The sequence below is a fragment of the Lipotes vexillifer genome, unplaced genomic scaffold (assembly GCF_000442215.2).
Source record: "Lipotes vexillifer unplaced genomic scaffold, Lipotes_vexillifer_v1.1 scaffold531, whole genome shotgun sequence".
In the NCBI taxonomy this organism is placed as follows: Eukaryota; Metazoa; Chordata; class Mammalia; order Artiodactyla; family Lipotidae; genus Lipotes; species Lipotes vexillifer.
In genome coordinates this window covers 121907-146155 of record NW_006799583.1, presented here as the reverse complement: position 1 = coordinate 146155, position 24249 = coordinate 121907, and the positions used below count along the sequence as shown (strand labels likewise).

At 43.4% G+C, this 24249-nt stretch overlaps 1 protein-coding gene and 1 pseudogene across 1 annotated transcript in view; one reads left to right on the top strand and one right to left on the bottom strand.

Annotated features, from left to right (window-relative positions):
- The window catches only part of PRKCH (protein kinase C eta), a 154001-nt gene that overhangs the window by 35267 nt on the left and 94485 nt on the right, over positions 1–24249 (bottom strand). The gene's annotated exons all lie outside the window — the stretch shown is intronic.
- Positions 19057–19734, top strand: LOC103074583 (60S ribosomal protein L12 pseudogene; annotated as a pseudogene).

The window sequence follows — 24249 nt, the reverse complement described above, 5'->3', positions numbered from 1 at the left end:
AAGAAGCCAAAGCAGCGTGCCATGCAGTGCCCCAGCCTGGCGCCAACAACGAGCAAAATGTCTCAAGAGCTGGTGCAACCCCATCACCCAACACCTTCGTCTCCTTTGCACATCTTTGCTGAGACCACTTTCTGAAGCACTAAGATGTAGGAACAAAGATCTCTGTTCAGCATCAGCAGCCCTGCCCAGCACAACGAGAAAAGGTGGGTTTAAGTTGAACTGCCAGGCAGTTCACTACAGGTGATCCATTCTTTCAATCAGAATAAGCTGGAGGAGGAGAGAGAAGTCACTAAGTCCTGTCGCTGGCTATCAATACCGTCACTGTGGCTGGGGACATTTATTTCCATTCTGAAGAACTGACATGGGATCCACATCTCACAATGCAATCAAATAAAACTCCACTGGTACACCCAGTCCTCGTTTCCTACCCTCTCCCTGCCTAATTATCTAGGACCTAAACCCAGTTATGGAGATGGGTCTCATACATTCAATGATGTGATAAAACCCAGGTCCTGCAAGGCCACTTTTGGGAGATGTTGTTTCTAATTGTTCACTGTTTAAACAATATGGTGATAAATGAAGGTATCTTTTCAGTGTGTCTAAATCTATTAATATTTTTTTATCACGTGTTTTCACAAATGAGCAGTTAACTCCGGGTACCATGCTTCCATTTAAGAATTTCTATCAAGGCCACTGCACTGGCGTTCACCTTCCTTTACCACAGGAAGCCAACAACGGTCACAGGTATTCAAAGGAAGGGGTAGGTAGAGAGTACAAGTTCCAAAATCCTGCCTCGGGCTGCTGCTCTTTTCTGATTCTCATTTTCCCAACTAAAATGTGATCTCCAAGGCGGTGCCTCCTTGTTTTCATTTTTCTATCTTTGTATTTTTGAGTTCCCTTTGGTGCCTAACACCGTGCTTTGCACCTACTGAGCCCCTAATAAACGGCTGATATTCTTTTTTTAAATAAATCTATCTATCTATTTATTTATTTATTTTTGGCTGCGTTGGGTCTTCATTGCTGCGCAAGGGGTTTCTCTAGTTGCGGCGAGCGGGGGCTACACTTTGTTGCGGTGCCCGGTATTCTCATTGTGGTGGCTTCTCTTGTTGCGGAGCACGGGCTCTAGGCGCGCGGGCTTCAGTAGTTGTGGCACGCAGCCTCAGTAGTTGTGGCTCACGGGCTTGGTTGCTCTGCGGCATGTGGGATCTTCCCAGACCAGGGATCCAACCCGTGTCCCCTGCGTTGGCAGGCGGATTCTTAACCACTGCGCCACCAGGGAAGTCCCAATGGCTGATATTCTGAAGAGCACGCCCCCTCCGCCATCTGCTGTTGGTTTGGTCCTGAGACCCCAAAGAAGCCGGATTAAGGGAGGACATGGGGGACTCTTAGGAATCTGGTTGATTCTGGTTTGTGCTGGAACCCTGGCACCCATCTGGGACCTCTGGAGCAGACATGAAGCTGCCATTGCCTGTTGGGGTCCTGTCTTGGAGGTGACCTAGGACCAGTACAGTACCCCAGGAACCTTTGTGGCTCTGAACACACTTTCAAGTCCACCCCACTCCAGACATGAATCCTTCCTGTCCCATCTAGAACCAAACCAATTCCATCCAAGAGAGAAAGGTAAACTGGCCCTGCTTGGTGACTGCCTGTTCATGTTTGGCTGATAGGTGAGAGCAACCTGTGTTCCTGTAAAAGGAGGATATTAAAAATTCTGTTGACTTCCTGAACAGGATGTATGTGAATTCAACTGACTACTACAGGACACAGTGAACCTGGGAGTGGATTCTGTCATTAAGACAGTGGCCATGAGCAGAGAGCACAGGCAGTCAGGCCGGCTGGCTGAGTGCTGCTGGGCAGTGTGCAGGCTGGCATCCTGGTGCACCAGAACCTTCTGAGGGACACACATCCTACCCTCTCCTCAGAGGCAGCACAGGGGGTCAGGTGGTCAAGCTGGAATGCAGGTACTATCTGGTGCACTGTCTAGTCAAGGGACAAGGACACTTGTTCCAAGCAAGAAAGCAAGGTTTCTTACCTCAGCTCTGCCACCTCTCTGGGCCTCAGTTTCCTCATCTGTAAAATGATGGGATGGGACTCAGTGACATCCCCTCTCTACTACTCACATCCAGTCAATCACTAAGAACTGACAATTACGCCTCCTGATTATAGTTAGAATCGGATGCCTTCTCTGCGCCACACCGCCATGGTCTCTATTCAGCCCATCTCTTCCCAGGTGGATCACTGCATTTCCTAACTGGTCTCGCTTCCCCTTCTCTCCTCCATTCTCCATGCCCTACCAGTTATTTTTTCAGAACTACAGGTTTGATCTTGTCCCTTGAACGTCTGAAACTTTAAGGGTAAGGGGCTCCTGTCTGGTTACAGCATCAGTAATGCTCCACCACTGGGCCTCTGCCTGCCCTGCCAGCCTTACTTTCTCCCTACACTGTCCTCGCCTGCTTTGCATTCCCAGATGAGCACCGTGCTCTCTGGCGGACAAATGCTCTCTGCGCCTAGAGCAGCGCTACTCAAAGTGTGGTCTGCGGCCTGGTACTCACCTGCAAACTGCTACTGGCCCACAAGCAAGTAGAAAATGAATGAAGTAGCAATGAAGTAAATAGAAAACCTGAGAATCAGCATGTGGAAACTTTTACAACTATTCAACAGTAATTTTATGTCTGTTGAATCCAATAAAAATTTGGGCTTCGATTTATGTCTTTTTAAAAGTTCATTTCTCTAGTAATTTACTTTTATTACATTTTATAACAAGTATTGGTCCTAAATGGATTGGAAAGGAAGAAAAATCCACTGGTTTACCACTGCAGGTAGTTTGAGGAGCTCTGGCCAGCATCTTTCTTCCTTCGTCTCTACTGGGCTTGTCTGACCGCTTCAGTCTCACTGAAGCCTCTGTGCCTCGGAAACTTCCTGCGTCCCTTCCTTGGACAAGCATGATGCCTCTCCTCTGTGCTCCAGGGGAATTTGCTGCATACTTCTAATTACAGCATTGATTGCACTGACTGTAATTGTTGTTTTCCTTGCAGGTCCCTCCCATGCTTAATTCAGCTCTCTAACCTCAGAGCAAGGTGCCTGGGCTGAGTGGGCAACTAAGTGCTGAATAAACTGAACAAGCCCTAGTTTTTTACCCTAAACTCTGGTTACATGCCCTTTACCCATACACCCCTTGAGTATAAAATTCTTCTGGCCAGTGTATCTCCCTCAAATACCTAGTTGGTGTTCTGTACATAACAGGTGCTTAGGAAATGAGGAAGAAATAATGGGAGCTGCTTTCTGCAGTTGGTGACTTCTTTGTGCCACACAACCAGCTGTACTCAATACTCTGGCTCTCAATCTAGTCCTAGAGTTAATATAAGAAAGCTGGGCTTGTAGGTTACAACAGCGCATGACTAATGTGTGTGCCTGGTGATTAAGCATCCTTACAACAGTGTAGTATTATAACCAGACAAGACAAATTACCCCTGTACATTTTGCATAAAATTAAAAGGTCAGTCCGGGAAGAAAAGGAATAATTAGATTCCTGAAGTCCTTCATCAAGTTGAAAAGCTTATCTGATGTTTTGTGTAAAAGGCATCTCATGGAAAACTCCAAAACCAGGAGGGACAGAATATTACAGAAGAATCGACTTAAAATCTCAGAAAATCCTTTAAGCCAAAACTAAAGAACACAATTCCCATCATATGGGACTACTTTCTTTTTGAAAGTTGATAAATCCAAAATTGTCACTGGGAACCAGTGGTTCCCTGTATTTTCCAGAGAAGGCAGTCTGAGAACACATTTCCTGAACCTCAGCCTCTTGGGCTCTGCTCCTAGATTTTCCCTTTGAAGCCACGGAAAAATTCTCTCCCCTCCTCTCTGCTTCAGAGACCTTTCTTTTAAAATGGTTATGTAATCGCCCGCGTTTTCAGGATGTAGTGTAGGAAATTATCCCAAGACTTCATGAGGGCTTCTGAAATCAGGGGCCCTAGGTTCACTTATGGTTAAGAACCAAACAAGCAAGCCCCAGAGACAGAACAAGTGATTTTTTTTTCCCTGTTGGAGAAGGGAGTCTTCCTCATTCAAATTAAAAATAAAGGGTCAGCTGATGAAAGAAAAATCACCAACATTTAAGATCTGAAAAAAGTGATTATTTTGAAACAGAACATTCTGACTGACTGATGTAGGTAATGTACAAGCCATGGAGTTCCATCCACTCTGATGAACCCCAGTTTCACTCTTGAGTTTTATGGCCATTCTGAACAATGTGTTATCTGCCTATAGGGCCTGGGTCCTGTTGACACAGATGTGAACTCGGAATGTTTGGTCTGGGTTACGTGACACATTCCTGGCCAGGAAGGTGGTGCTCTCTCTCCTCCTGTAACTTTCCATCGATGCAAACGAGGTCACAGATGCCGGGAGGCAGCAGCGACAGGTCTACATGGGAGAGACTCATCAGCCAAGGCGGGGTTCGTGCTTTCTCTTCTGCAAAAAGCGTTCACGCCATCCTGCTGGCACACGTCGGGGAGGCCACAGATGAGTCGAGACACCCTCCAAGCCATTGCTCTGGGGATGCCTTTTCTTCCTTGCATGGCTCTGGAGGCAAGAAGCTTCCTCTGCCCTTCCAGGCCCTCAGAGGTCAGGACTCAGGGCCATCAGAGAGGTTCCGCCTGTTCTGGGCTGGGAGTGGCCCCAGCAACTCCTGACTTCCGGCTGGGGCCGAATGTGACAGGGGTGAGTGGCCTGAGGGCGTGTCCTTTCCTAGGGACAGCGAACATGGCGCGCCCTCTTGGAGCCACCGGGGGACGCTCTGGAGTGGGCACTCCAGAGACATCTATTCACTCTGTATGTTGCTCACCTGCCCAGTATTGGCTCTCAGGGAGCAGAGCCACAGAACTGATAATTCTAGGTCCTAACCGGATGGAGACTGTTAACTCTCCCATTGGCTGGGGTGGGGAGAAACCTGTGGGATATGTGAAAAGGGGAAACTCAGGGATACTATTTGCAGGGGCTCCACCTGAATCCTTAAACCGAAGTAAGATGGGAGTTCACTGAGTGGGACTACATTGTCAGGTAAATTCCAAAGCAGCTAATAAACACAGTCTTCCTCACGTCTCTAACCACTCCTAAGTGTCTCCTTTCTGGGCCCCTCCTCCACCCTCCCTTGAAGGGTAGGCGGTTCCCTGAGGTTCTGTTCTTGGCCCTTGCCTGGGTTTATTTCCAGCACAGCTGCTAGACCATATGGCACCTTTGTGCAAATTAGAGAAAGGCACCCTTTTCTCAAGACGTGTTACCACCATTGCCTAGGGAATTCATAGTCATCACACACATTATCACAGACTCTGACGGAGGGGCATTCCCTGGAGTTGCTCAGCACACGGTCTGGCCAGTTGTGCAGTGGAAGCCCGTGGATTCAAATATCACCCTGGACAGATGGCTCCCAAGTTGAAACCTCTACCCTGGCACCTCTCTCTGGAGATCCAGAGATGCCTGAGAAGTTAGCCATTAACTGATTTGGGGGCAAAGCTACTAGGGATGTTTCAACCCATCAAACCCAAAAGGATGAAACTGGACATTACCCACTGCTGTCTTCACTCAGTTAAAAGTTATAAAGCAGAAACTAACACACCATTGTAGAGCAATTATACTCCAATAAAGATGTTAAAAAAAAAAAGCTTTAGAGTTCTCTGCGGGAAATCTCGGAGTCATCTTGCATGCCTGCTCCTTGGGACCCATATGCAATTCACCAGGGTCCTCTCAGCTTTCCCCCCACTCCATCTCCCATCCCTCCTCTCTCCATCGCTGGCACTGGCTTGCTTCAAGCCATGACTAGGTCTTGCCTGACTTACTCCAAGGACTCCTACCTGAACTCCTGGCTTCTGGACTCGCTCCTCTGCACTCTGTTTCACACAGCACACTTACTTCCTATTAGTCTCTTTTCTCCAAAGCTTCTGATGGTTTCAACTGACAGGCCAATAAAACCCAAACCTCCTAGCCCACATCCAAAACCTTCCACGTTCTCACCCCAACTTACCTCAACTGCCACCCGCCCCCTGCTCTGGTCCCTCAATCACATTGAGTCCTCATGATTCCCCAGCACAGGACACTTCCTGCCTCCAGGCCTCCAATTACCTGGCAAGTATTTCCATAATTTGCTGCTAACTAAAAACCTATGGCTCAAGTGCCATCTCTTCTCCAAAGCCTCTGCTGACCCTCTGCATCAGAATTAATAGCTTCCTTTTCTGTGTTCTCATCGCATCCTGTTTTCGTTTCACTTTGACCATTTATGGTACCATGCCTTAAGCTGTCAATTTATGTATGTGTTTGGAGCCCCCAATAGACTAAAGCCTTGAGGGCAAGGACCCTGTTTTATGTATCTTTTGGTTTTCAGAGCCAAACCCAGTACCAAGCAGATGTGCAGGACATACTGAATGAGTAACTGAATGAGTAACTGAATGGTGGAGACGGCTCCTTCATGGTCAAACAAAGGCCAAGGAAAGACTTAACAATGGTCTACTCTGAGCCTGCATGTTGCAAACCCCAGCCAAACAAGGGAAAATGAGTGCACCACAGTATGTCAGGCAGGGTGAAGGGTACTTTCCAAACCAAAAGGTCCATTTAAGACAAACACACGTTGATGCCATAACTCACAACCTGCATCAAATGTGATTCCTGGAAACCAAAATCTCTTGGCAGGGGGCTGAGGCTTGGCACCTTGGAAGAGAGTTGGCAGGGTTTGGGGCTTCTTTCTGAAGTTCCCTTCTGCCTCTGCACAGCTCTCCAGACCCTGGACTGACGCAGCCCTACCGCCCATGTTAATAACACATTACAGGAATCTGGACATGACTCAGAATAATGCTCACCTTGGGAAGGTGAGAACGTGGATGGGAAAGAAGTGCCGCCAAATGGGATGCTTACAAATCTAATTAGTAGCACCGTCTTGAGAGCAGAGCAAAAAAACTGACTATAAGTTCTGAGTGAAGTAATGCCCTCAAGCTCCACTCTTTGAGATACATTTACAGACATGAGAAATCCATCTAAGAAAGACCATTTACGGCATAGGGCCTCCTGTGTGAGACAAACCCAACCACCTGACCAGCATTTTTTCACCTTTATCCTATGTAATGCCAAACCTCCTCTTATCTGAGATTGGGTTCCCACATTTGGGGGAAAGAAATGACCAGGAGCACAAATCTACCAAGACAGAAACTGGGGAGGGGTAGGCTGACTTTTTCTGACACAGTGGAAAATGTGGGTGTCTGCACATACCACTGCCCTTATATTCTGTCCTCATGCAGAAGCCTGACTAGCACAGAAAAAAAAAGGAAGAGCTTTCAAAGTCAGCTGATCATACGCTTTTCTGGCCATCTAGATTTCTGCTTCCTGGATGGATGTCACTAGGATGGCCTTAATAATATCATTAACCAAGCCATTCTCCACCACTGTGCCTAGAGAGGGGGAAAAAAACCAAACCCCTATCAATACCTAGAGAAGAACAAGACTCCAACCTCTGTATTACCTTGATGCTAAGATCTGTGCCCACTCCATCCCCTTTAATGCTTTTGCAACAGGGGAGTTTCTTGAAACTAACGACAAAAAAACTTGCCAGTTGCCAGTATCCTCATTTTCATCATATCAGATACCATCAGCATCTTGTGATCTTTGGTTACTTGGAATCAAGGGTATACAGTAATTTTCAATAGGCATTCCCCTTGTCAATAGCTGTGTTAAAGGCTGGGGGAACCAAAAGGAAGGAGCTACTAACAGGGAAATTACGACTTATGCATATTGATTCACCTTCAAAGAAAACAGAGTCTAGGTAATTCCATTTGAAGACACCAGTGCCTTAAAAGAGGCTTTGTGGAAGGCCACTGGCTGCAGGAACTTTCCTACTGCATTAAATGTCTGTTCAGGAGGAGTCACTGTGTGGCCAAAGGGAATAAGAGGTAGTCAGGTTCCTTCTTAGGGGTTGTTTTTTTTTCTTTCTTTTTTGGTCTGAGAAAGAGCCCCATGGAGCCATAGGGCAGGTGACTGATAGCCTCTCCCGTCCTTCATGAAAGTCTAGGTTAAGGATAGTGTCTGGTTTTCTAGGAGACTCACTCCTGGCACTGAAAAGAAATTTTCTGGGAGAGTGGCAGGGGGTGTGTGATGGCTAAAGAAGAAGGGAAGATGAGCTTTCCAGAGAGAGCCCACTCAAGAAGCCAAGGCGTTCAGACTTGGCTTGGGAGGGTCATCATCGCCCACTCGAAGGAGCCTGCATTCCAGGGCTGGCATGTATGGTAACACCACGTACCCCCCCGACACCCCCCAGCTGGGGCTGGGAAACTGCCACAGCCCCTCTGATTTGAGGCCCGGGGCCACAGCGTGGTGGAGTTCCTCCTGCTGACTCACAGGAGCTCCACAGAAGTGTGTAGAAATTCCATGATGAAAGATGATCTTCGTGACATTTCTGCCAGTGCTGGGATATTCCATCAGATTTCCTGGAGCAGAGTCTGGCTGCCATCCAAACTCTGGAGGGATGGTTCAGTGTTTCCAAAGTGAGGTGGAAAAGCTCCCTGTGGTTGTAACATTCTAATACATACTGCCCTGGTTTCCTCCGGGGACCCACAAGGGGACCTACTGCAATGGAAGACTGAACCAGGCCTGTGGGCACTGATGTGGAGCTAAAGGACATCTGGGTGTTTTGGAGGAAGTGAATGAGTGGCCAGGGCCAAATGTGGTCTGGCCTTGGGTTCCTTGTTTTTCTTTTTTAAACTGAACTTTAGTTGTACAGACACATGAGTTCTATTTGATTAGAACTGTGGGACTGTAGTGTCCCCTTTGGTCCCTATTCTGAAGCTATTTGAGTCTGAGACCCCGTTCAGCCACAAAAGAAGTGGACAGAGAGGTAGCTGTCTGTCTCTCTCATCTCCCCTTTCTTTAGCTCTATCGAGTAAAACTAAACATGAAAAATGCACTTATTTCCTTCCATGTCATTTTCACAAGCAATTACTTTTACTTTTTTATATGCTTACACTAGAATACATGCTTCCTGTAGGCAGGGTCCTGGCCTATCTTGGTCACTATGATATCCTTTGACACAAAGTAGGTCTCAATGAATATTTGCTGCATGAATAAATGAATGACTTAACAGATGCATAAATAAACAGATGAATGTGGACCCGTAAAGTTATGACTACTGACAAATTTATCTCTCATGCAAATATATTAAAGTATCATGCAAAGGACATAAAACATGGGACTCAGGGGAAAAGCAATTTTCTTCCATGTGTCTTTCAAATGAAGATAGCGACCAATGCTAAAAAGATACTTTTAAATGGTTAATAACTAAATTTCCAATTCATGGCCTGGGAGAGAATAGTCCATGAAAAGAAAATGCTGGGGGAATTCCTTTCCTACAGAAGGGGAACCCTCTAAACTTCTAAAAAATATCCCCTTTTCTTTGGTTCTGCCATCTCACAGAAAAAAAAGTTGTAGAATGTGGACACCTCTTTGTAGGGTGACTGTTCAGTGTATTGTCCAAAATGGGCCTCTGAGTAAAAGGGGGGGCGCTATTCAGGGGGAATCACAGGAGCAAACTGGGACTTCCCTGGGAAAACTAAGACACGGGGCTGACCTACCTCTTCACCATGTAAGCTACCCACTCAGAATTAAAGCAATTTCTTGAAATTCTTCTCTTGAAAGTGCTTGTTCTTTCCTGAATTCTTCTCATCTTAACTCTTTGCTGAGTTGTTATCTTGAGAACTCATTCTTAGGGAGTACAGTATCTTGAGCTTCTCTGGGAAGTTATCAGTTCTAGAGTTAACTTTTTACACACCAGGTGTGACCCAGGCCACCCTTCCTGGATCACGTATCAAGTGAGATACTGTGAAAATGCTCTGCGTAGTAAGCCCTCGATGCTTCCTCTTTCTTTTCATGCAAACAGAACATAAAAATATACCATAGCTGCAGCAAACTGAACAAAGCCCAGCAGCCCCTCAGACAGACTTCAGAGGGAACGTGCTTTTTAACATACTCATTTCCTTTGGTAGTGCCACAGCACAAAGATTACACTCAGCCTTCCCAGCCATAAAAGCTTCAGTTTTTCCCATTCTTGCTGCCAAAGCTGAAATGCCAAGAAATGCTGGGAACTGTGATTATACACACTTCATATTTTACACTCTGAAACTCCAAGGAATAAGCTGTGGAGAACAGAGTCCTATTTCTTAAATGGCAGCTGAATAGATAGGGCACTCAAGCTTTGCGGATTGCGGCTGAGTATTTGCATGGGGAGAAACAGAGACCTCACAGATTTTTCCCGTCTGTGTGGACCTTCCTGGCATGTGGGGCAGACCTTGGCTAGCTTTTCTCATTTCTTTCTTTTTTGCTATTTTTTAACTTTCTGAATTACTCATCCAGATTCTTACGGGAAAAAAAAACAAAATCAATGCTACACATATAAGTCAGTCATAAGGAAACTCAGCAACTGCCTCTGACAGGTTTGAACCTGTCTCTTCACAGACAAGAAAACCAAATTTCAGTGTTCTCTAGGCCCAAACTGAATCCCTCTTTTTTTAGAGTAGAAATAAAGCGGCCAGCCTGACAGCATTTAGATCTCAGGTTTGCTTTGTCAAAATTTTCCTCCCAAGCTGTAAGTTAAGTCCTAAGTTAATTTCACCGCTACAGAGTATTTTTCTCAATTCCAGCATCCAGTGTAGGAATTACAACAAACACACACTAACCAAAAAAACTGGTCTTCCTTCCTCCTTCCCTCCCTCCCTCCCTTCCTTCAAGAATTAACACAAGAGCCCTGGGTACCTCACTCAGGAAGGGCTCATGATGGCAAGAGCTGTTCTTCTAAAGGGTGAATTTCATGACTCACTATCACCTGCTTTCCTCTATTGCTCCGTCCCATTTCTTTGTCAAAGGAGTGTTAAAATCCTCACTAAGGGCAAACTTGGGAGGGGCTGGCTTCTCATTGCTTGGATTAAACGAAGATTTAACACCCGCTCTTGCTTAATTCACAAGATCTGGAAGGCTTCCACATGTTTACAGAGATTTTTCCTCCCTTTGCCAGTGCCTGCTCCAGTGCTTTGCAGAGAAAGGGGTTTGAGAAGCTGCTGGTAAATGACCACACTGCACCAAAGCAAAGTGAGCACCATGCAGCCAGCGTGGACGTGAGTGCCGCTGCTCCTTAATCCCCTTATAAACATAACCACTGATGCAGCTGCACGACGTGTGGGACTGGAAATAAATTTCTCTTTGTAGCTATATAACTGCAATAAACTTTTATAAGCCTGTTGCATGATCTCAACAAGACCTGAACAGTTTCTCCAATAAGAGCAGAATTCTTTGCAGGTTTGAACCCTCACCCACAGACCCTGCTTGGAAAAGAGGAGGAGTCTCAAAACTGCTAGCTTTTTTACAGGAGTTTATAGCTGGTCTTTCAAAAGGCTTAGGAAATCTTCAAGTGTATCCTATAGCACCATTTGTTTTTCGGTAGGAAACACAGAGCTTGTGTATATGTAAACCATTTCTGGCAGGACATACAAGCAATGGGTAACTGGTTGTCTTGAGAAAGAGAAATCAGGAAGTTGGACTTAGCTTTCACTGTGATCTTTTTAGACAACATTTCTTTTTTTTTTTAATCATATGTATGCATTAACTCATCTAATTAAGTTACATCAACACTGCTCTTTAGTCAATAACTAATAGCCTGTTGATACCCATCTTCAGATCATTTATCTCCCCCAATGTGTTCCTCTGGACAAGCTCAGTAGCTAGAAATAAAACAGAAATGAAGAGAAGAAAGAAGAAATATTGCTATACCATGTGCCAGAAGTGGAGGGATACCAAATGAAAATGAACAAGGAAACCAAAGCTCTGGATGCCAAGCCCTGATAGAGCCGTGACAAATGAGAGAAAGAGCCTGAGGATCTTGGCTCTTCATCCTGCACCCCCTGGAGAACATCTCTTCCCTTGCTGACAATTCCCTTTCACTCCCTACTGACTGATTTCTCCTCTTCCTCTGCCCATCCCCCACTCCTTTTGCTTATTTCATTTAAAAATATTGGTTCTCAAAAATCACAAAGGTAACACATTCTCACTACAATCAGTGTGATACGCTATGAAGATACCTATCGAAAAATTAAGAACTGTCCACCCCATCCCAGACTTGTTTTGTATCTGCTCTCCTACAACTTCTTCCATGCACGTATCTATGTACAGTTGGGTTTTGCTACCTTTTTTTTTTTAAGCAAAAAATGGGACTTAAATGAGCATATGAACCATTTAACTTATTTTTCTCACTGATTTATCTATCAGGAAAAAACTACCCAGGTGAATAAATGTAAATCTAACTCATTCATTCTTTCAATAGTTGTATAATATTCTGCAGGGTATACTGTAATTTATTTAACCTTTCCTTATTAAATCTGTCCACCGCTTAAATGGGTTCACTGTTCAAGTTTCTTCCCTGGATCATTTTCTTCTTTATAACTGATAACATGTATGGAGAATTAACTGATATCAGATATGGGGATAAACAAGCAGCATGAACTGAATTCTCAAAATAACCTCATGGGCTAAGCAGAACTGTCATCCCCATGTTATGGATTAGGAAACTGAGACTTAGAGGAATTAAAGAGTTTATCCAGTATCACAGAGCTAGTACACTGTGGAGGTAAGTTTCAAATCCAAGTTTGATTCCAAAGCCTTGCTCTTAACTGTAAGTCAATACTGTCTCATTTGCACACTGTTGCCACGCAATCAACCTGGAGCCTATGGCCACTGTCTTCAACGTTAGCCTGGTTTTTTCAACTTTGAGATGGGTCAGTTGACTAGGCGTTCCACCGGTACCTCTAACTCGAGGTGTTCAGGTCTTCATCTCCCCCATCCCCACACCTGTGCTCATCCTCTGCCTCACCTTTGCAAAAGGAAACTCTGAAGAGCCTATTCTTTTTTTTTTTTTTTTTTTTTTTCCTTCGGGTAGATGGACCGCGCTCCTGAAGAGCCTATTCTTTTTTTTTTTTTTTTTTGTCTTTGCGGTACGTGGGCCTCTCACTGTTGTGGCCTCTCCCATTGCGGAGCACAGGCTCCCGGACGCGCAGGCTCAACGGTCATGGCTCATGGGACCAGCCGCTCCGCGGCACGTGGGATCCTCCCGGACCGGGGCACGAACCCGCGTCCCCTGCATCGGCAGGCGGACGCTCAACCACTGCGCCACCAGGGAAGCACAGAAGAGTCTGTTCTAAAGTCACATCAACAATCAACTTCCCACCGTGCCTGCTACCCCTATAATCAGCATCAACAAAATTCAACTAAAGCCCAAGTCTTATTTAAGAGGAATAACATGAGCTATTAACATCACAACTCATTTGAGTTAACCAATTACTAGTTATGATGCTGCTGATTTTACTAGAGAAGAAGAATGTAACACATCAAACAGATACTGAATCAAAAATGAAAAATTACATGGATGGCTTATGATTGCTCAGAAATCAGTGATTGCAAAAAGATAACCAGAATGAACAATATCACACTAATCATATTTCCTTCTTTGACAGGTAAACTACATTGGAAGAACCAGATTGCCTCCAAATATCTGAAAGGCTTTCTTTTAGAAGATTTGTGCTTTTTCAGTTTCCTCCTTATAGGTGGTTCAGAACCAGTGAATGAGAGATACTGTTTGGGTCGATACAAAGGTGAAATTTCCAAGTCATTGATGCCTAAAAGTGGAGGGAACAAGTTCCTTTTTGTTTGGAGGTGTTTAAATATAGACAAAATGACCACTCAGCAGGCTATTAGGTATTCATGCTTTGAAAAAGAAGGGTATATAACTGTGAACTCCCTTCCAATCCCAAGGCTCAAAAATTGTGTCAGTGGGACATGCATCAGGGAAATATCAAGAATGTAGGACAGAGATTCTATACGTGAAAAAGCAGGTTTGGAGGGATATTCTGAAGGCTGGAGGAGCAGTGCCAAGGGAGGAAAGAGAAATGAAAGGTCATACAGTCAAACTGCCACCTTCCCATTTTGAGCACCATGCACACACTCTGGGAACCGGATCCCTCAGTGATGTCATTCTCCAAGGTGTTGGGGCAGTTTGCCTGTCAGTTTCACTCACTTTTCTTTGCAGCTGAACCCAGAAATTCATCAGTGTCTGGGCATTTTTGCCAAATGGTAACAGGGTGCTTGCACCAAGTTATATTTCTTCTTAGGAAGTTTGCTGATAAGTAAAATTTGACGTTTGCAAGACAATGGAAAAAATTCCACCTTCAGGCAGACTATTTATCAAAAGGCAAACAGTAATACCACGTTCCGCTTAGCTATTTCTCCTGCCAGGCTTCAGTACTGGGATCCAGGAGGAGGATTTGGTCTCAACACAACTGGAAAACATACCCTCCAAGACTAACATACACGGCTCAGTGAGCCAAAAGAATGACAATGCCCTCATCTAATCCTCAGCTGTTCTCTCGCGTCAGTCCATGCTGTGTTCCACTCCAGCAGGTACTATTCTCCTCAGGGCTGAAATTATTTCCAGGTAGATTTTGTACTATCAAGTAGTTGCAAAGCACCTTGCTTCACATAATAGAAAATGTCAAAAATTGAATAAATGTATGAATGAACCACTGCGATGGACTGAATGGTTGCATACCTCCCAAATTCATATGTTGAAGCCCTGACCACCCCATATTTGGAGATAGGGCCTCTGGGAAGTAATTCAGGTTAGATAACGTCATGAGGGTGCGTCCCCCATGATGGGATTTGTGCCTTTATAAGAAGAGACGTTAGAGAGCTTGCTTCTTATCTCTTCTCCACCAGGCACGTGAAGATACAGCAGGAAGGTGGCTGTCTGCAAACCAGGAAGACAGGCCACACCAGACACCAAAATGGCCAGCATCTTGCTCTTGGACTTCCCAGATTTTACAAGTATAGACATAAATTTCTGTTGTTTAAGTCATCCAGTCTATGGTGATCATTATGGTAGCCTGAGTAGACTAGGATGATGACTCACAGACAAGGAGTGATCACAGCCTGAAGGCCAAGGCTTGACAGAGCTTAACTGGTACAGCAGCAGCAAGGTACCTATTTTTGATATAATCATGTTGAAAAACTCGTATTGGGGTATATTCAATATCATATTTGAGATTCCCTTTTGAAAATAATACTTTTAGTGATTAAAAAGACAATGTTTGTTCAATGTAGAACATTTGAAAAGCATTAAAAGGAAAATAAAAACCACCTACATTCCCTCAGATACTCAGACAACCACTGTTGATGTGCTGATGTTTATCCTCTTGAACTGTTTTCTCTACAGAGAGTAAAGCTGACAAGGAATGAGGTCTTCTGGGGAGTTTCTTCTGAACCATGACCATCACTACACTCACAAAGTCACCTTAAAGAACCCCATCCTCTTATACTCACAAGGACGTTACTGAGAAGTGGTTTTATTTTCAGGATCCTAATATGGATATTCACATGCTATACTATCTATATAGAATCAACACTGGTTGCCTATTGGGGTGATTAGGGATTAACTGAAAGGAGCACAAGGAAACTTTCTGGGATGAGGGAAACGCTCTATCTGTTATTTAGAGAATTGATTACATATTGTGTACACTCATCAAAACCTACCAAATTGTACACTTAAGATCTACAGGGGGGGGTGGTGGAGTGAAGTGGAAAGACAAATACAACCCACTGGGTAACACCAACACTCATCATTAAAACATGTGCTTTGATGCATTTTTCCAAAGAATGTTCAAAAAGTGAACATTACTGAGCATGTACTACATGCCAGGCTCTGGGCTAAAGGCCTCACATGCACCACTCAGGTGTGCATTTCTAGGATCTGCATTTTATCAGTGAAGAAACTGAGGCTTATAGCGGTTACATAACTTGCTCAAAATTGCACAGCTGGCAAGTGGCAAGGCAGAACTGGCACCCAGGTCCCTCAAACCCCAGGAAAAAAAGTTATAACAACACGCATGCCTTTTGACTCAGCAGTAATACCTCCAGGAATCTGTTCCAGGAAAAGAATCGAAGACTGATCCAAACAGATGTGTACAAGGATATAATAAATTCACCATTATTAATAAAGCAACTTAAATGTACTATAAATTAAGTAGGTCCATATGGTAGACCACTCTGTATCATGTAATATTAGGTTTAAAAGAGAATGTAAATGACTTTCATGATAGGGGAAAACGGTCATGACAAATTAAGTGAAAAAAAAAAATCAGGTTAAAAATGTATATATAGTATGACCTCAATTTTGTTTCTTTTTTTTTTTTTTAAAGTAAATACATGTTAAAACTCTAAGGAAATATATCTGAAGAAAATGATTATCTTTCAGTGGTAGGGTTATAGCTTATTTAATTTTAAATTTTCAACAGTTACTATACATTACTTTCGTAATTAGAGAAGAATCAATTTTATTTTAAAAATAAAAATCACAGGGGAAAATCATTGCTCTCACTAACGAATGTATACCCATATACCCAAGACTGTATATACACATCTTTATGAGAAAAATATCTTTGTACAGCCGGTATTCGATAACTTACACATAACTGTAAACAAAGTGAAATCACCAGGATTTCTAACATAGTCATATAGGTAAAATATACATGATAGGTTTAAGGAACTTACAAAACAATGTCTGGTTTGTAAAAATGATCTTGAACAAGTTTTTACCTTTCCTTTTAGCAGAAAGGCATAAAAAAATGGAACAGATTTACTGTTGAAGTCCTCTGAACATAGCAGACAGACCTGATGTAAATCTGAGAGGAATTAGCATCACCTAAAGCAGAAAAGTACACAACTTAAATTTTCTACAAATTCTATGGATCTAAGTCATCCAGTGTAGAAGGGTCATGGCAGAGACCACCACTGTTTCTCAAACCCAAGTACGGTACAGCTCCTTTTGAAAGAACATGTGAAGAAACACTGATAGACACGTCTTTTCCTATGAAATATCTTTCACTTGAGAATTACAATCACAAGGAAGAAATTTTATCTTTATAGTGAGTGAAAGATGTATGTTATCATCAAAATGAAAATCCAAAATTTTAAAATCCATAAGAATTAAAACGATCATTTGAAAAATACTATTATGGATGCTCAAACATTCTTCTCAGTAGGTCAAATTCTCAAAAGGCATTCATTTATTAAAACAAACAAACAAACAAACAAAACACTACCTTGATTTCTCAGCAAATCATGGGTTTGGACCAGTATAATAGTGGTAGATACTGGGTTAAAGAGGCATGGTCCCTGCTCTCACGAGGCGGCCCATACGCAGAGAGGCATAGGCCAGGAAGGATGCTGAGGGAAGGGTATTACAGGACACCGTGCAAGCAGAGAGGGTGGGCACCCAACCCAGATAGAGGTGGGGGGCAAGGGGGTCCAGGAGAATTTCCCATTAGAGGTGACAAACTAAGCAGAGACTGCAGGGATCAGCAGGCATTCCCTTGGCAGAGAGAGGGAGAAGCGTTCCAGGCAAAGGGAAATGCATGTTCCAAGGCCTGGAGGATGGAGGAACTGGCACCTTCCTGGATTCAAAGCTGAGGTGGGATGACAGAGTTCCACCACAGGCTGCATGACCTTGAGCAAGTTACTTCCCAGAGCCTCAAGTTTCCTTATCTGTAAAAGAAGGATGACACCATTTCCTTGGAGAGATGTCATAAGAAGGCAAAATTAAATAGGTGCAACTCCTTTACAGAGGTGTCTGTCCTCATGAGATAAATGCTCAGCACACATGGCTATTATTCTGTGTGGCAGAATCAGGGAGAGAGCTTGGATCAACTCCTCTGCTCTGCCCCATACCTCTCTGTCCAGCCATCCTTGACCTCGAAGAGCACATGCCCCTCCCACAGTGTCCCTGCCATTCCTTCCACCCGGAATGCTTTTCCCCCCGTTATTCATAGATAGCCTGTTTCCTTGCGTCCTTAGGTCTCTGCTCATCTGCTCAAAGAGCCCTTACAAGAGAAGCCTTTCTTAATCCTCTGTGTAAACAGTAAAACCATTCTCCTCAAACTTTATCTTCCCTGACATAGCTTTTTCTCCACGGAGTTTATCACCCCGATACTCAATATACTTACTTTTTGCTTGTCTGACTACCTGTGCTAGAATTTAAGCTCCTGGAGGGTAGGTGGTTTTGTCAGCTCTATTTCCAGAGCTTTGAACAGTGCCTGGCCCACGATGTGTACTCAACACCTAAGTGTGAAAGGAATGAATAAGTAACCCAAGCTAGAGGGTGGGGCCTTCCTTTATTCTTCTTTTAGTCTCTGAGGGTGTGACATAAAGCTTTGCATTAAGTAGGCATTTCATAGGCATTTGTTTAGCTGTACAACTGAATCACTTTTTACAAATGGCAGTGTTCATCTGGTACCTAAAGATCAACAATTATATTTTTACAGCTTAGCAAATGAATCCAAGATTGTGTTTAATTATAATAAAGCAGTAGATTGCTGGATCAATTTGGTGGGGAATACAGCAAGACTGGTGGTCTGATTTCATTAGCCAGCGGAATCAATTAACACATATATCAATTAGTCCCAAATAACCACAGCCTTTGTTCATGCAAAGGTCAAACACTGATGATATATGCCAGGATCAGTATTCTGATCTAATAAGTGAAGTACAGAAACAAAGTGTTTCAGGGCTGAAATTTCTTTCTGTCATTAATCTGGATCCTTGGAGAAATTGTACCAGGATATTTACTCCAGTGATGGTCCAAAAATGTTCTTGAATCGCCCCTCAAATGAACAAAAAAAAAAATTTGCTTCAATACCAGAAAAAGTAAACTCAAAATGAGTTCGACTGTTTCCCCCATACATTAGAGAGGCAGCTGACATTTAAACAAAATGCAACAGTATAGTCTTCAAGTTTTACAATCTGTCCCCAATGCTCCAGGGCTTCCTAAGAAACTATCTTAAGGACTTATGATAAGTACATGGTAATTATATTAACTATACATGATATCAAAATATGGCTAAAATGCAAAGAAAATTATTTGGCTTGAAAGGAAAGCATAATCAGATTTAGTTTACTGTAAAAAGACTGGTCCCCTTTCAGCTTTTGGCTCAGAGGAGGCCAGGGTGCAACTTTCTTCATTCATCCCGAATCCCGGTTCATCTGACACCAGCCGCCTCCACCATGCTGCCTAAGTTCAACCCCAATGAGATCAAAGTCGTATACCTGAGGTGCACTGATGGGGAATTTGGTGCCACATCTGCTCTAGTCCCCAAGATCGGCCCCCTGGGTCTGTCTCCAAAAAAGGTTGGTAATGACATCACCAAGACAACTGGTGATTGGAAGGGTCTGAAGATTACAGTGAAACTGACCATTCAGAACAGACAGGCCCAGATTAAGATGGTACCTTCTGCCTCTGCCTCTGGTCATCAAAGCCCTCAAGGAATCACCAAGAGACAGAAGGAAGCAGAAAAACATCAAACAGAGTGGCTGCATCACTTTTGATGAGATTGTCAACATTGCATGACAGATGTGGCATCCATCTTTAGCTAGAGAACTCTTTGGAAGCATTAAAGATATCCTGGGGACTGCCCATCTGTGGGCTGCAATGTTGATGGCTGCCCCCCTCACAACATCACAGATGACATCAACAGTTGTGTGGTGAAATTCCCAGCTACAAGAACTACAAAGAAAAATAATTTAATAAAGGATTATTTGACGATCCCCATGCCTCCAAAAAAGATTGGTCTTCAGAGGGTTGAATTTTACAAGCCACAACTCCAATTTCTGTGAAGAATTCTCTATTTTTGAGGACACATCATGAGCAAAATTTCAGCTCAAGCCTATGCTACAGAGAAAGTGCAAATCTGCTGATAGCATGTATGCAAAGAATAATCTCTATCGACGTGGCATGTTTCAAAGAGCTTTCACATTTCCATTTCCACCTGACTGGAGCTTCATCAACACCCTACAGGAAAGCTATGTCAATGGTACCCCATTGGACAGAAGGGCAAACAGGCTCAGAGTGTTCAGCAACCCACCCACATCCTCAGGACCAGCATGAAGCAGGGCTGGGACTAGCACCTAGGTCCTTCTGAAAACCATGCCCAGCACTCTTTCAGTTCAAAGAATATATGCTGCCTCTCAAACTTACTTTAAAATAAGTGATGCTTTTCTATTTTTTTGTAGCATTATATTTTAAATGGAATTTTACTTTGGGGACACATACTCTAAATGATGCAGTATATCGGTATTTTGTGTAACCACAGAGCCAATTTTAGGCAGCTTTCCAAAGGGGCCTGATTCCCTAGGGTTCTGTCTTTAGCTCAGTGTTCCATTTAAGACACTGTTGTTGGATGATCTCATCCAGTCCTATGATCTGAACTAACAGCTATGTCCTGATGACTTCCAAATATTTAGTTCCGGCCCCCCTTCACTGGGCTTCAGACTCAAACCCATCTGCCCATTTAGCATTTCCACTGGAATGTGTCTCAAGTCCTGACATCTTATGTTTCTAGTTCTCATCTTCATCTTCTGCTGAGATCTCTTCCTAGTTCATCGTCTCTCCTAGCTAACGGTACCATCCATCATCTATTCAAACTTCTAACTAAACACCTAGCAATGACCCCAGGTTTCTCATTCATGCCCTGGGTCCACCTAGTCACTAAGCCCTGTCTGTTCTACTTGCTGGTATCTCATATATGTATGCCCTTCTCCTCAGCCCTACCATTAATATCTTAGTTCAGAGCCTCCTTATCTTCTTACCCAGAGCACCGTAACAGCCACACACTGAACCTTCCCCTGCTGCCCACATGCACATGTCCACACACTCCCCCCACCCCTGCCAAATACATGTAAAACATAAATCCACTCACTCATGTCATGCAACTTGCTGAAAATTCTTCAAAGACTCTCCTTTACCTGCTACATAAAGCCAAATTTCCTGGTATGAAATTTGTACCTGACAGTGCAGGTTTTCTATCAAATAACTATTCTCCTTCTTTTTCCTTAATAAGAGAAACTCAATTTTTAGTTAGAACATAGCCATGTAGTAATTTCCTAGCCTTCACTGAAGCTAGGTACAGCCATGTGACCAAGTTCTGGACAATTCCATGGTAAGTATTGTGTGGAAGTTCAGGAAGGATCCTTAAAGAGAGCCGACTCAGCTGGAAGGAGTGTCCTTTGCCCTTCTTACTGCCTGGAACTGGAATACAGAGATGACTTCTGGAGCTGCAGCAACCATCTTAGACCATGAGGTGACCTTGGAGACGGCAGAATAGAAAAGATAGAAATCTGCGTCCCTGAGGACTCCATGGAGACTTAATGGCAGAGCTGGACACCTTACCTCCAGATTCTTTACAGGGAAGAGAAATACATTTCTATTTAGTTTAAGCCACTGTCATTTTATATTTCCTGTGACAGGCAATGGTGCCAAATCCTAAGTGATACAGAATTCATACTTCTCAAGAATGTTAAGCCTTGCATAACTTCATTTCTGTCAACCCCTCTGGCCTTATTCTTCCACCATACTTCAATCTTTAGGCTCTAGTACTACAAAAATTCTAGTAGTTTTCCACTCCACCCACAGATTCACCAGGGACTTTCACACTTCTCAGATTTTGTTCAAGTCTGCGCCCGACCTAAACACCCTACTTAATTTTATTCAGCTTTTAACTTTCCACACTCAGCTCAGGCATCACCTCCCATAGGAAGTTTGCCTAAATCTCCGTCTTAAGCTAAGTGGCCATTCTCTGTGCTCCCATAATGCCCTGGGCATACTCCAGTTTTGGAGCCCATTTGCTATTATTTACGGGCTATCTCTCCCACCCCACAGAAAGAACCTCAGAGGGCAGACAACACATCTACTCATTTTGTATCTATACCTCCTAACACAAGTGGGAGCTCAGTAATTATGTTCTGAGCTCAAATGCATTTTCCTCACTGAAATGGAGTGACCATATCACATGCTTCCGAATGTCTTGCTTAGCCCTTCAGGCCAGCAGTATGCTGAAAACTGAAACAAAATTTTCTAATGGCAATGTTTTTTTCTGGAGGTGAAAAACAAGCTGCAAGTGAGCCATCCTAAGAAAACATCCATTCTGAGAAGCAATTTATTGTTTGGATGTTTCAGACTTGAATTCTTTCATCTGTTATCCAGGAACTCGGCACTAAGTAATCTTGTAGGTCTCATCTAGTTCTGACACTTTATAATTCCATTTTTGAATACAAACACATAGATTTGGACACAAGAAACTGACTGTGAGTGAATGGCTCCTCCAGCGACTGACAACATGACTAGCCTTACCCAACTTTTAAATAAATTATTTACAAGGAGTGCCTAAAAAATCTCAAAGTCATCAGAGGACAGTGACCACATTAGGATATTGAAACGTCAGTTGTGGGAAGATATGCCTCCTAAATTCCAACCACACTGGACTTCTTTCTCTAAAAGCCCTTGAGCTTGCCATGCTCCCTCCTGACACTGGGCACTTGCATTTGCTATTCCTTCTGTCTTGAACGCTCTTTCCTTCACTCTTTACTAGTTACCTCAGCTCATGAGTCACTTCCTTAGGAAAATCTTCCACCCACCTTCCCTTGACCAGATTGAATCACCCTATGGGAGGTTCTCATTCATTGCAATGCATTTCTCTTCTTCACAGAAGAAGTATTATTATTATGATTAGTATGATTAGTATGATTAGTATGATTAGTATGATTCTATTAGTATGATTAGTATGATTAGTATGATTAGTATGATCATTAGTATGATTATGTGATTGATTAGTATGATTATGTGATTGATGTCTTTCTCGCCCACTAGACCATACTTTCCACAAGGGAGCACTTTTGTTTTTGCTTATCACTGTATCCATATCCTTGGCAGAGAGTCAATGCTCAATAAATTCTTGTCAAACGTCCCCAAGGGCTGTGCAACGGAGGAGAATGGGGGTGGATGAGCTTCATTTGGGGGACACGTCAAGCTATTTTAGCAAGCTGGAAATCCTCAGAGCTCTCCATCACACCTCTGAAAAGATCTCAGGAGTTAGGGATTGAAGTCACTTTCTGGTGACGGACGAGCGGGCGCTGAATGAGCCCATCATCTGGCAGAACATGCAAAACAAGCTAAGAAGAGAGAAGGCAGGAATATGACTAAAATGTTTGGAGCTCCAGTAATAATTCTGAGTAAGAGCTCACAGCCAAAATCCAAAGTGAAAGTTACTAATGTATTGAAAATCCCACGGCTAGCACATCCTGAAAAAACAAGGACTATGTGAAGATAAAAACACGACAATTTGTGGCTGTCTTTGCAGCATGCAGATCAAGAAAGAGTAGACCTACTTCTTGGAGCAGAAAGAACGATGTTATCACATGGCAAAGGGAAAACAGAGCTCCTAAATTTGACTTTCTACTTTATCTAAAAAGACCACCTTTCTCACTAGAGTGAGTAGAATACATACAAATATAGAATCGAATTCCACTGTAGATAGGAGTCCAGAATTCCAGGCTCAAATGAAAGACATCTGGGAACTCTGAAACTCTGCTGATAAATACTTAGGAGTAAGAAAGGTCCCAGGAAATGGGAATCAGATAGTTGTTGCCACAATTTTCAAGAGGGGGAAGAGCTAGATATCAGAGAACAATGACTCAAGCACATGATATTCACCATGGACCCAAACACACAAGTTGATTTGGAAACAGACGACTTGTAAATTCTTTTTTTTTTTTTAAGATTTTTTTTTGATGTGGACCATTTTTAAAGTCTTTATTGAATTTGTTACAATATTGCTTCTGTTTTATGTTTTGGTTTTCTGGCCGTGAGGCATCTGGGATCTTTGCTCCCTGACCAGGGATCAAACCCTCACCCCCTGCGTTGGAAAGCAAAGTCTTAACCACCGGACCACCAGGGAAGTCCTGACTTGTGAATTCTTAAACACAGAGGTGGCCTCTCTCAGCATGGCCTCTCTGAGCAAAATGGTACTCAGCTAACTTCAGATCACACAGGTATGTGGAGTCAGCAAGGAACCTGATGGTCCCTTATGGTATCTTTGAGAAACAAGAGTCAGATGATATAGAGGTTGGTGTATTCATGCAGATACAATGTCTCACAGCTGTGCTCAGAGACTAGCTTGATAGATCTCATCTGGCAGGGAGATCGCTAATCTTTCCAAATTCTGAATTTATGGAAAAAAAAGTCAAATTAGGTAGTGATTGTTCTCTAATTTGAGGAGAAATCAAAAGTGATTTTCTTTAGGGCTTCCCTGGTGGCGCAGTGGTTGAGAGTCCGCCTGCCGATGCAGGGGATGCGGG